Below are 12,667 nucleotides of genomic sequence, written 5' to 3' on the forward strand. Positions count from 1 at the left end.
CGATGCATAAATAATCTGATGACAAAGCAAATGTACTTTTTCTAGGACCAATGGATGGTTATCAAAGTATACATATTTAGGTCCACGGAAAGTACAAAGACTTCTTTCCTGATGGCAGACTGTACAGTGCTTCTCATCTCTATATTGAATGGCATCTGTAGAACAAACATGTTCAAGTAAGGGGCTTCGTTCTCCAGCACGGAGGTGTTCCTCCTCTCTTCAGAACCATTAACTGGTGCAAGGTCACCATAGCCTTCGTAACTGAAATGATTAAGTCGATGTACTTCGGTATTTTAAGATGTGTTGAATATTATATCTGGTGAAGTAGGTCGCTTGGAGCTTGAGCATTGGATGTAGAATCTTTGTTGTCAGTGTAATCACAAATAACTTCAAAGACGAACGTAGGCATTTACAGTATTATCCAAAACACAACCACAAATCCTTGTCCTCTTCCTTTAATATATTCCCTGAATATGACTATGTCAGTACATTTATCCATTTCTAAAAGAAAAAGTTAACAGCCAGAAGGGGCAGCAAGAAATATAAAGTACAGCTTGTGGCTGAAATCAAAAGAGATCTTCACTGATTATAGGTTGGGTGGGACTTGGCCTTCATTCATCAGCAACTATAACCTCATTAAAAGTTTCATGGCTGAAATCATACTCCTATCAAAGGAATATCTGTTTTCATGTATGAAGAAAATGGGATTTACTTCTACAAAATGTTCTGATAAACCTCTGGAAAGATCAAGGGCTTTAGCCTATGAAGAGTGAGCAGGAGAGCATGGTGGCAGTGTGTGACGCGAGATCTCATAGAATGGTCTCTGCATGGACTGGGAGCACTGGGATGTGTCAGGTGATCTAGTTCCCTGGAAACTGAAGAAAGAACGAGCTCCAAGTTCCAAAGGGATTGGCGTAAGGAGACTTTGGATTGCCTTCGCGCTGACAATCACGTGAAATTAAATGTCACCGCTTGCATAAGCTAGGAAATCAATGAGTAAATCTGCGACAAATGAGTGAGCTTCTCTCTCTTTCGGGTTGAAGTCTTCTTGGGGGGGGGGGAAATCCTGCGGTGTTCTGGAACGTCCAGGAGAACGCGCATTTCCTCAGTCTCAGATTTGTGAGCACCTGTACCGCCTACCGATACACCTGCTGGGGGCTAAGTATGCATCGTCCCTCCAGTGCGTACGCGGAGAGCAGTCGGGGTTACGCTTAACTCTGGCTGATCAGCCTTCACAGACTTCAAACCTCTTTCTCCCATGAGAGAGAGAGAGAGAGATATCAATCTTCCAAGAAAGGGTCAATAATGGCAGCAACATCCATCCTGACCGACAGTAGTGCACTCGGGTCGGTATGAGTTCGACCACAGGTAATAGGATTATGAGGACCTGTACCACTTACTGGGACACTTCACCAGGGATGGTTTGGTTCTCCAATACACAACACACACTGGGGTTAAGAAAGTCTTCTAGTAAAAAGGTACTAGGAAGGATTGTCCAGTTTCTTGACTTCCCTATTGATGAAGACCTTACGTGAAACTAAAGAACTAAAGTTATACACTAGAGAAAAAATTATTTTTATGGAATGAGGCAAGCATAATTAGAAAATTTGTCCAAGATTGCATACGCGATCAGATATGAGGTATATCATATTTGGTATAAAGTGACTATTAATCATTGGTAATGTTTAATACATTTACAATCTTGATCTTAAACACGATATATTCTATCAGTCCTTGATGTCCGACCTTAAATGTGACACAGGCTTACTATAACCAGGATACATTTTACAAGGCAAAGCAGAAGTGTGAGGTTTGTAAAGGTCTTCTTACATAGTTCATACATACATACATATACCAAGGCACTTCCCCCAATTTTGTGGGGTAGCCAACATCAACAAATGAAACAAAACAAAAAAGGGGACCTCTACTCTCTACATTCCTCCAGCCTAACATAGTAGAATTAGGAAAAGGTCACAAACCTTTCAATAAGAAAAGTTTGGGACAAAGCTATGTTAATTACCACATATTACAGCAACAGATCTCGCATACAACTTCAGTATTGCAAAGGTGCTATGCAAATACACTATCAACATTTCCACATCAACTGAATGTTTTCCGCTGACAAATCCCTGAAAATTGGATACAAATTAAAGAACGGGCTTCGTGATACGAGGCATTGAGGTCCTAAAAAATTCCTTAATGGCCATGAGATTTGTAGGATATAATATGCCAAGTTTACACCTCGAAATAGGGTAAATGAAGGGACAAGTGTTCAAATACTTCAGCAGTTATCCAGACTTGTGACGCAAGTCTTCCAAATCACATCAATGATTTAGGAGATTTGCACTATTTCCAAATGATATTTGGTTAGCCAATAAGTGTATAAAATTGCCCTATACATCCTTTCAGGAAGGGTATCTGCTTATCATTTGCTACTTAAGAATCATACAATGATTTAATTTTTGTAGAAATACATCCAATCTCGCATCAAAAGAGCTAAATATGGAGGTCTGAATCCGGTAATCTTTTTCAAACCTGTAGTAAACGGATTTTGAGCGAAGCGAAAAATCTATTTTTGGGTAAGATAGCCATGTCGTCCTGATGGAAGTTCCTTAAAGGCAGCTTCCTAGGGTATATTACAACTACAGCGATATTCCCAGAGAATTTACCTTCAGGTACCCAGAATTCTAACTCCTGGAGCGAGTATCCCTAAAAAAGACCTTAGGGATATCGTAAATATCAGTGGACGTATTCTTGACACGCTTCATAGCAATCTATACCCCGAATAGAGTTAACACTTCGTAGGGGTAAAATGGCAAGAAAACGAAAACGATAAGAAAGGGGGGAGCCGTTCATAAGGCATCCCTCCTCCCCGTTTCGAAAGCGTGCCCTGCGCCGCTCACGGCGCCATCTGTATTCCTTGTAGCGATACACGAGGTGCTACAGATACTGTATGTAGGGAGGGGTCCTACTATCCTTTTCACTCATATTTATTTGAAAAGGAGCAGGGCGGGTCCATCAGGACGACATGGCTATCTTACCCAAAAATAGATTTTTCGCTTCGCTCAAAATCCGTTTTTTGGGCTCAAGCCATGTCGTCCTGATGGAAGTATACCAGAGCATTACTGTATCTGTGGATTCTCAATACGTGCCGTACTCCTCAAGAATGTTTCTTAGTCAACTCGACTGACAGACCTAAGATGTTACCGTTATACATCTTTTCACTAATCATAAGCCATGAGAGTGCTTCCTGCCCCCTACAGGGAGGAGTCCTACTAGACTCTAGAAACGAACGAAGAGTACATATACCTATGTATGAATCACTCGCTAGCCAGTACCATATAGTGGTCTCACTCTATATGAAGCGAAGTCTTACGGGACTACCGTATCCAAAAGAAAAAGTCCCGACCACCACCCTGGTCGAAGTAAAAATAGACAAAAGGTTATATCTGCGTAGGATTAAACTTGCTGCTACCACCGTCCTCAGAAAGGGGTGGAGTCCTTATTGCTAAGGAAGGTATAAACCAGTATAATCCAGGCTTTGCATTAAGGAATAGGCTATTATAGATATCCCCGATTAATATACATAGGCTAAATGCTCAAAAAACAATATGAAATCAAAAAATATAGGTGAAGGAGACGCAAGGTTCCCGAGAACAAGTTTATTGAGAAACAATAAATAGATATGGTCACCATAAATATGTACATATGCTAGGTGGATGACCAACAATTTTCACAAGTACTGTAGTGCATGGATGAATGATTATCTGAAAGAAAACATATGTGTCACTTACACATACCCCGGTATCAAACTTAACGTCCATGTTACTACTTTGCTGACAATAGCGTTGGCAAACGCTTGGCACCCTGTCTGTACTTATGTTACCATCACCATCACGTTGGAACAGTCACTGTGGGCTCTGAGAGCCTACACTACCAGTTATATCAACATATATAACTAACTATTCACCCAAGAATCCAAGTCCCAAATGATTCCGCTGTTCCTCGCAGAGTTAAACAGCAGGGTTAACGACGCAACCAACTGCTACCACAGACCTCTTTAGCTGCTCCACTTGCTTAGCATAGTGGCGAAAGAATACCCTGGAAGACTTCCAGCCAGTGTATGAACGAAGGTGTTCAAAATCCATAAAATTAAAGAAGTTTAAAGATGAAGCAACTTTCCTCGGATCATGACCTGCGGGTGAACTGTCAGGATCCGCTCTGCGAATAAAATATGTAATTTTCGCCCTAAGTTGATTTAAAGATAAATTCGAGCCCGATGTTTCTCCTCTGAATAGTTGGCCCCCATGGAAGTCTGAAGTTCTACGAAGATAGACCTTAAGGCATTCTACGGGACATAGAGATGCATCTTCTTTCAGAGGGCAGATTCTCCAGGGACCCCACCTGTTGGTGGGCAACTCGTTCTTAGCGAGAAACGTAGGGTCCGGAAACAGGTTCAGTTCTCCCCCATCCAGGAACTGAACTCGGCCCTCCTCTCTCGAGAGGGCCACAATCTCACTAACTCTGGCCCCAGAAGCAAGGGCAAAAAGGAAGATCACTTTTTGAGTCAGGTCCTTCATCGCACATTCCTCATTATCTAGTAATGAAGCAAAATGAAGGACTTTGTCTAATGACCATGAAATAGGCTTTGGAGGAGCTGATGGTCTAAGCCTAGCACAGGCCTTTGGGATCTTATTAAACATTTCGTTAGCGAGGTCTACCTGGAAGGCATATAGAATGGGTCTTGTTAGAGCTGACTTACATGTAGAAATTGTGTTCGCCGCCAGCCCCTGTCCGTGGAGGTGAATGAAGAAGGATAGGCAGAACTCCGTAGAGATCTCGTGCGGGTTCTTATCTTTGACAAAGGCTACCCATTTCTTCCATGCAGATTCGTACTGCCTCCTAGTAGACTTACACTTGTATTCTTCCAGGAAGTCGATACTATCTTTCGAGATTCCGAACCGTTTCTTCACCGCTAGGGAGAGAAAATCATGAGCTGCAGGGTTCGGGTCTTCTGTAATGAAGCGAAGACAGTCGACTTCTGGACTTGCTGGGACAGAACTGGGTCCGGGAGTGGTAGGAACTTCAGTCGTAGTTCCAGAGCCAGAGGGAACCATACACTGTTCGGCCACTTGTGGGCCACTATTGCTGCTACTCCCTTGAAGGATCTCAGTTTGTTGAGGACCCTCAACATCAGATTGTGAGGGGGAAACAGGTAGATCCTGGACCATCTGTTCCAATCGAGGGACATCGCATCTATTGCTTCTGCCGCGGGGTCCACATATGGGGACACATATTTCGGCAGCTTCTTGTTGTCCTTCGTCGCGAAGAGGTCTATCTGCAGTTCTGGGACTTGACTCAAGATGAAAGAGAATGATCCTGCGTCTAGGGACCATTCTGTCTCTATCGGTGTTACCCTGGATAGAGCGTCCGCGGTCACATTCCGGACTCCTTGAAGGTGAACTGCTGACAGGTGCCACTTCTTCTTCTCCGCCAGTCGGAATATGGCTAACATCACCTGGTTGAGAGGTGGGGATCTCGATCCCTGCCGATTCAGACATTTCACAACCACCTCGCTGTCCAGTACCAACCTTACGTGGATCGAGTGACGTGGGGATACTTTCTTCAGGGTCAGAAGTACTGCCATAGCTTCTAGAAAGTTTATGTGAAAGGTCCCAAATAGCTTGGACCAGATTCCTTGCACTTTTTTCCGATGGGAGTGACCCCCCCACCCTACCTTTGAGGCGTCTGTGTGGATTGTCACTGACGGGGGGGGTGGCTGAAGAGGTAAAGACCTCTTTAGACGACTGGCTTGAGACCACGGTCTGAGAAGAGAACGTAGCCGAAGTGGGACCGGTCTCTTCACGTCCCTTCGCTCTTTCGATGCAAAGGTTCTCCATACTCCCGCTGCATCTTTTAGCTGTGCTCTTAGCACAGGGTCTGTTACTGATGCAAACTGAAGAGAGCCCAAAACCCTCTCTTGTTCGCGTCTTGATATCCTCTCGGAACCTAGAAGTCTCCTGACAGACCCTGCTATTTCCTTCCTCTTTGACATCGGGATGGAAAGACGGTGTGACACTAAATCCCAGTGAATTCCCAACCACTGGAACCTCTGAGCTGGAGAAAGACGAGACTTCTTTCTGTTGATCATGAAGCCTAGATATTCCAGGAACTGAATCACTTGTAGGGAAGCTTGCAAGCATTCTGCTCTGGATGCTGCCCACACCAACCAATCGTCCAGGTAGGCTACTACCTGGAACCCTTTTAGGCGTAACTGTTTGAGAGCTGCGCTCGCAAGCTTCGTAAAGATCCTTGGGGCTATGTTTAGTCCGAAGGGCATCGCCCTGAAAGCGTAAAGTTTTTGTTGTAGCTTGAATCCTAGGTAGGGGGAGAGACGACGACTTATTGGAACGTGCCAATATGCGTCTGACAAGTCGATGGAGACGGTATATGCCCTCTTGGGCAGTAAGGCCCTTATGTGTTGTAACGTTAACATCTTGAACTTGTGGTTCACTATGAACTTGTTGAGTGGTGACAAGTCCAGAATGACTCTGAGTTTCCCCGAGTCTTTCTTGGGAACACAAAACAGCCTCCCTTGGAACTTGATGGACTTTACCCTCCTGATCACCTTTTTCTCCAACAGATCTTGGGTGTACTCCTCCAAAACGGGGGTGGAGTGTTGGAAAAATTGAGGGCACTGGGGCGGAGTACTGTACCAACTCCAACCCAGTCCATTTTTGAGAAGGCTGTGGGCCCAGGGATCGAAGGTCCAGCGATCCCGGAAATACTGAAGTCTCCCACCTACCGGCGACACTTCACTTTGACTGTCCTGCAGTCTTGCCTCCCTGGCCGCGACCACCTCTGAATCCTCGTCCCCTAGAGGGGCGTCTTGATGACCCTCTAGCTGCTCCTCTGGGCCTTGCACGAAACGTGGTCGACTGTCCCTCGAACACGGGATTGAATGCAGGGGAAGCTGATGACATTGCTTGGGGAACCCATTGGAAGGTGGTCGGGGTCTGGGCTACCAGTTGTGGAACCGGAGGCAAAGCTGGCTGTTGCTGCTGAGGTCTTTGCTGTTTGAAGGACTTGGCTGGACGGGAGGAAAACCTTGACTTCTTCGCCTTTCCTTTCGGCTGAGGGCCCTCATCCGGAGAAGACTTCCTCTTAAGGGACAGGCCCCACTTCAGGAGAAGATTGCGGTTCTCAGTGGCAGCCTTGTCCACGATCTCTTTGACCACGTCCTTGGGAAAGAGATCTTTACCCCAGATGTTGGATGAAATTAGCCTCTTGGGTTCGTGCCTCACTGTGGCCGAGGCAAACACAAACTCCCTACAGGCTCTCCTTGCTTTAACAAAGCAATAGAGGTCCTTGGTTACTGTGGCCAGATGGATTTTGGCCATAACCATGAACATCTCTGGCATCTTGGGGTCGCTAGCCATCGTCTCCATGTTGGTCTGGAGAGACATCGAGGCTGCCAGGCGCTCCTTTGTGTCCAATTCCCTCCGTAGAAGGAATTCCGACAACTTGGGAAGGTTTTCGCCGAACTGCTGTCCTGCAATGTCGGCGTCCAACTTCCCAACCGAGAAAGTAAGGTGCACCTCCTTCCAGTCCTTGTTATCCATTGGCAATGCCAGCGATAGAGGTTTACATTCCTCCAAAGACGGGCACGGCTTGCCAGCTTCAACTGCCTTGATGACGGCCGCAAACCCCTTTTGCATAAAGGGGAAGGCCCTAGCCGGGGAGGAAACAAAGGAGGGGTGTTTCTTGCTCAAGGCGGCAACCTTCGAGTTTGAGAACCCCCTCTCCTTTAAAGCAGCTGTCAAAGTGGCTTGAGCCTTGGAGTGATCCAGGATAATCACTTCCTTTGGTTCCGTCTCCTCCTTCGAAGCCGGCTCCTTCTTCAAACGGACATAGCAGTCCGGGTAGGCCCCTCTACTGGGCCAGAATTCCACCTCCTCAAGGGGAACTGAACCCAGTTTCTCCGACATGACGATCTTCCCAATCGTCATCGGCATGTGCTCGGCATATCTCCACGGGTTGGCATCCGAGCACAGAGGAAGGTCCTTAACGTTGAGCTTCTTTGGAGGTCCACGTGATGCTGTGATCTTCTGCATCTGGAGCTCCAAAGTAGCGGCCTTCTGATTATTCTCCCTCTGCATCTGTTGGATCATACCAACGATGGAAGAGAGAGCCTGTCCAAGCTCTGCTGGAAGAGCGGACGAGGTAGAGGGGATAGGTTCAGGGACCTGAACCGGCACGTCTGATGATACGGGAACCTCTTCCTCCACAGCAATAGGATCTCGATCCTGCTCCTCGCCCTCTGCGAGGAGATCCTGCTCCGCACGATCAGACAAGTCGGACATCTTGTCGTCCAACTGGATGTCCTGCAAGGCGTCAGCGACATCCTCCTCCACTGGGATCTGGATCAGAGGGATCTCCGGCCGAGGCTGGGGAACAACAGCATCAGGGGAAGCCTTGGGAAAAAGGTATGCCCTCATCTTCTCGTTAGGAAGATAAGGTCCAGTGGTGTTTTTCTGAAAACCCCTTACCCATACACGAAGCCTCTCCCTCGCTGCATCTCTTGACTCCGCCGACCTAGGGGATTCAAAAGCCTCTGATAGCAGGTTAGTACATACAGCACATACCTGCGGATCCCAGTAACGATGTTCATCATTGGAGGCTGCACAAGCCGCGTGCCTCCTACACGAGGTATGTCCGCAAAAGTTCTTACTGCGGACATTGCAGAAGACACTATCACACTTCGGATGCTCCTCCTGTAAAAGAAGAAAAATTTCCATGAATATCAAGTGAATTTTAATTCACATGTAACAAATGAGTATTCAACAAAAGAATAAGGGAAAGACACCTACTTGTGAAACCCACACAAACACCTGTGGAAGCCCACCAGCCAAGTCACATAGTTAGTCTTTACTAGAATAACCAGAGAACGTATTTCCAAAGGAAATTAGGTGTAGCTCACACCTAAGGTAAAATAATACCATTCTGGCCAGGAATAAAAGAATTATCTTTTATCCTTGTAAGGCGACACCAGGTGATTATACCAGTAACACAAGTAAGATAGAAAAGACAGTGTTGTAACCTACTACATCATGAACTCCCTTGGTTGAATATACCACCACGAGAGGACTGATACAGTACCTGAGGGTGGTGTGCCAGCCGGCTATTGCCGCTCAGCACCCCCCCCCCTTTGTTTTCGAAAGGTAGATCTCAAGTACACAACATCAGATCACCTTTATTGGGGAGAACTCCAGAACCCATGCCTGAACCGGCCGGCAGTGGTTGCCAGACCGTAGCCACCCGGTTTGCACTGAGTTGCCGGCCATCATATTTAGTGGCCGGCTGACTGGGCAGTGTCGCGGGCCGGCCGGCAGCAGTAAACAAACCCTGCCGGCTGGCCCCCACACACTAGGCAGCGCTCGGCTGCCGGCCCCACTTGTAGTGGCCGGCAGATGAGCAATAGACCGGCCGGCAAAGGTATACACCCAACGCCGACCGACAGCAAGAGAACTGGAGAACACCCCTCCCCACCGACGGCCGGCCTGTAGGCCGGCAGACGGCAAGGACAACACATACTAAGACAAAAGAATGAGTGCCGGGTTAAGAGACTATAAGTCTCTGGGCCCGGCACCCGAAAGAGTGCCGAAAGGAAGGGGAAGACACTAAGTCAAGCTTCCTAACCGCTGCCTACTGAATTTTCAGACGGCAGCGATAGAGGGACCAAGAAAGGACCGGGCAGCACTCACAGTAATGGTCTCTGCCGGTCGGCACACTTTGCCGGCCGACAGGAGACCACGTCAGTTCCTCATCCCAACCTAGGCTAGGCAAGGATGCAGACGACTGACACAATGAACGGAAAAAGAGAAGGGAAGGACAGAGGGTCCTATCCAACCTTACCTTGGTTAAGGGTCATTCCCAACTAAGACAGTTCATCTCAGTTAGAGAAAGACCCGAGAGGGAGGCCGGCACTACTGGCTGCCTCCCACGAACCACGGCAAGGAAGGAATTGCCTTTCCAGAAAAGGGAACATATCCCGAGACCGGAACGGCAAGGACAGTCTGATGAGTCACCGAGTAAAGGGATCACTACTGGAACCCAACAAGGTGGACTAAGGGGGGAACCCTTAGTGCCCGAGTCAATCGGCAAGGGAGACTCTGCCCCATGCCAGACAAACCGGGCTCAGACTAAACACTGTTGTACTGTCACCCTCTGAACCAATACTGTTGGAACGGGAAAGTACAGTACTACTCCAGCATAGATATATTTGAAGATTAATTCAAATAAACCACTAGAGTTAAGCCTAAGGCTTAAACAGAGGGAAAGGGTTTGCCCCTTCCCCAAAGAGAAGGGAGCAAACGGGGAACAGATAATATTATAATGACCTAAGACAACCTAGCCTAGGCACTAAGAGAATCGATTACCTAATTCACCGAAACTCACATCAATACTATCTTGGAAGGTACTCGAAAAGGACTAATATGTATAACGTTGCCTAACGCTTAAAGCAATAATTTCACATTTGGAAGACTAATTATCATGCAGGAAGTACATAGGCCAACAACTAGCCTACGAAGACTAGTGTTGGAAGCCTGGTAATTTCGCCAGGCACACTATTATCGCATCATAATAGAATTCCTAAATAAGCTAAGTAGCTAATATTTAAGCGCAAAGGGGGCTGGGAACGTCGCTCTTGCTAACAAATAAATCCTATTCTAGCGAGCGACAGCATCCATGATGCCTCCAGCAGGCAACAGCTCTTGTATCAAAGATAACTCTTTTAATAACTTTAATTCTAACCAAGAGCCTACATTTATACATAAAAGAAATAATACTCAACTTATCCGAGGCAGAAGAAGTTGGAGAAAGCATTATTAACGAGAAAATTCCAAGATTGGGTAGTAAACAGGGAAAATACACCGAGTCGTAGAGCTACGCAAAAAGGAATACAGATGGCGCCGTGAGCGGCGCAGGGCACGCTTTCGAAACGGGGAGGAGGGATGCCTTATGAACGGCTCCCCCCTTTCTTATTGTTTTCGTTTTCTTGCCATTTTACCCCTACGAAGTGTTAACTCTATTCGGGGTATAGATTGCTATGAGGCGTGTCAAGAATACGTCCACTGATATTTACGATATCCCTAAGGTCTTTTTTAGGGATACTCGCTCCAGGAGTTAGAATTCTGGGTACCTGAAGGTAAATTCTCTGGGAATATCGCTGTAGTTGTAATATACCCTAGGAAGCTGCCTTTAAGGAACTTCCATCAGGACGACATGGCTTGAGCCCAAAAATTCCCTCTACTGGGGAAAATAACAGCTCATAACAGCTCACCAGTCAGCTTTTAAACTAATCAAAATATGCGCTGTGAAGAAACATTAAACAAATTTGCCTTTACTTGTAAATAATCCACAGGCAAAAAGTATTCTACTCGACTTGCTATACTCAATTCTCGTCGAACTGCGTAGACTAGGGAAGACACGGATGCAACAATGCAAATGCCTAACCTAGAATTATGAAAAAAAAGTGTTCATGTTTATATGCAAAACACTTAAAACAGGCTTGCTAAAAAAATTCATATAAAACACTGAGGAATTTTAAATCATGAGCTCCCGGTTTCGGCCTTGTGACGGAAGTGAATCATAAAATGTACAGTACACATTACAAAAAATAAAAGGGAAGAGAAACTAAATTCTCAAACAAAAGACACCACCAAGTACTCAATTTAAGCGGAAAAGCAGAAGTAGAAGCATCCATGATCAAAATCCACTAAAAATCTTTGTGAAAAACAAAGCAGAAACTCAAATGCGCCATCCAAAATGGCGCTGCAAATAGGAATGTCGATCAGCGTACATAATTACATTAACACACTGGTATCAGAGTTGTAATGGATCTCCCAGATTACCGATCCAATCCCATATCTTTCTAGACAAGGTTAACTCTATTCGGGAAAGTATAGCTTGTATTTAAACAATTCCCTGTTACATACACAATACCTTCCAGGATATTCACTCCGGGGGTAGTAACCCTATGATACCTCTACAGTACAGTTAACCCTTTTACCCCCAAAGGACGTACTGGTACGTTTCACAAAAGCCATCCCTTTACCCCCATGGACGTACCGGTACGTCCTTGCAAAAAAAATGCTATAAAATTTTATTTTCTTCATATTTTTTATTATTTTTTGAGAAAATTCAGGCATTTTCCAAGAGGATGAGACCAACCTGACCTCTCTATGACAAAAATTAAGGCTGTTAGAGCAATTTAAAAAAAATATACTGCAAAATGTGCTATGAAAAAAATAACCCCCTGGGGTTAACTTAAGGGCTGGAAATTTCCAAAGAGCCTGGGGGTAAAAGGGTTAAATTCTCTGGTATATCACTCGCAGAAATATCCCAAGTAGAACTGAATTAGGATATCTGGATGCTGAATGTAATGACAGGCCTTGAAAAATCTTCTAGTGCAATTTGAACCTCCCCTATAGAGAACATCAATGTACAGAAGGTCCTCAATTTACGAACTTCATAGGTTCCAAGAAGCTGTAAGTGAAATTTTGTTAAATTTTACCCTAGGGTAGACCTAACCTGACTCCTAAACCTACAATTCCCAGCTATAATAGTCAACGAATCGTCCGGTTTCATATGAAATATTGCAAAT

This window comes from Palaemon carinicauda, chromosome 34 (assembly GCF_036898095.1).
Source record: "Palaemon carinicauda isolate YSFRI2023 chromosome 34, ASM3689809v2, whole genome shotgun sequence".
Classification (NCBI taxonomy): Eukaryota; Metazoa; Arthropoda; class Malacostraca; order Decapoda; family Palaemonidae; genus Palaemon; species Palaemon carinicauda.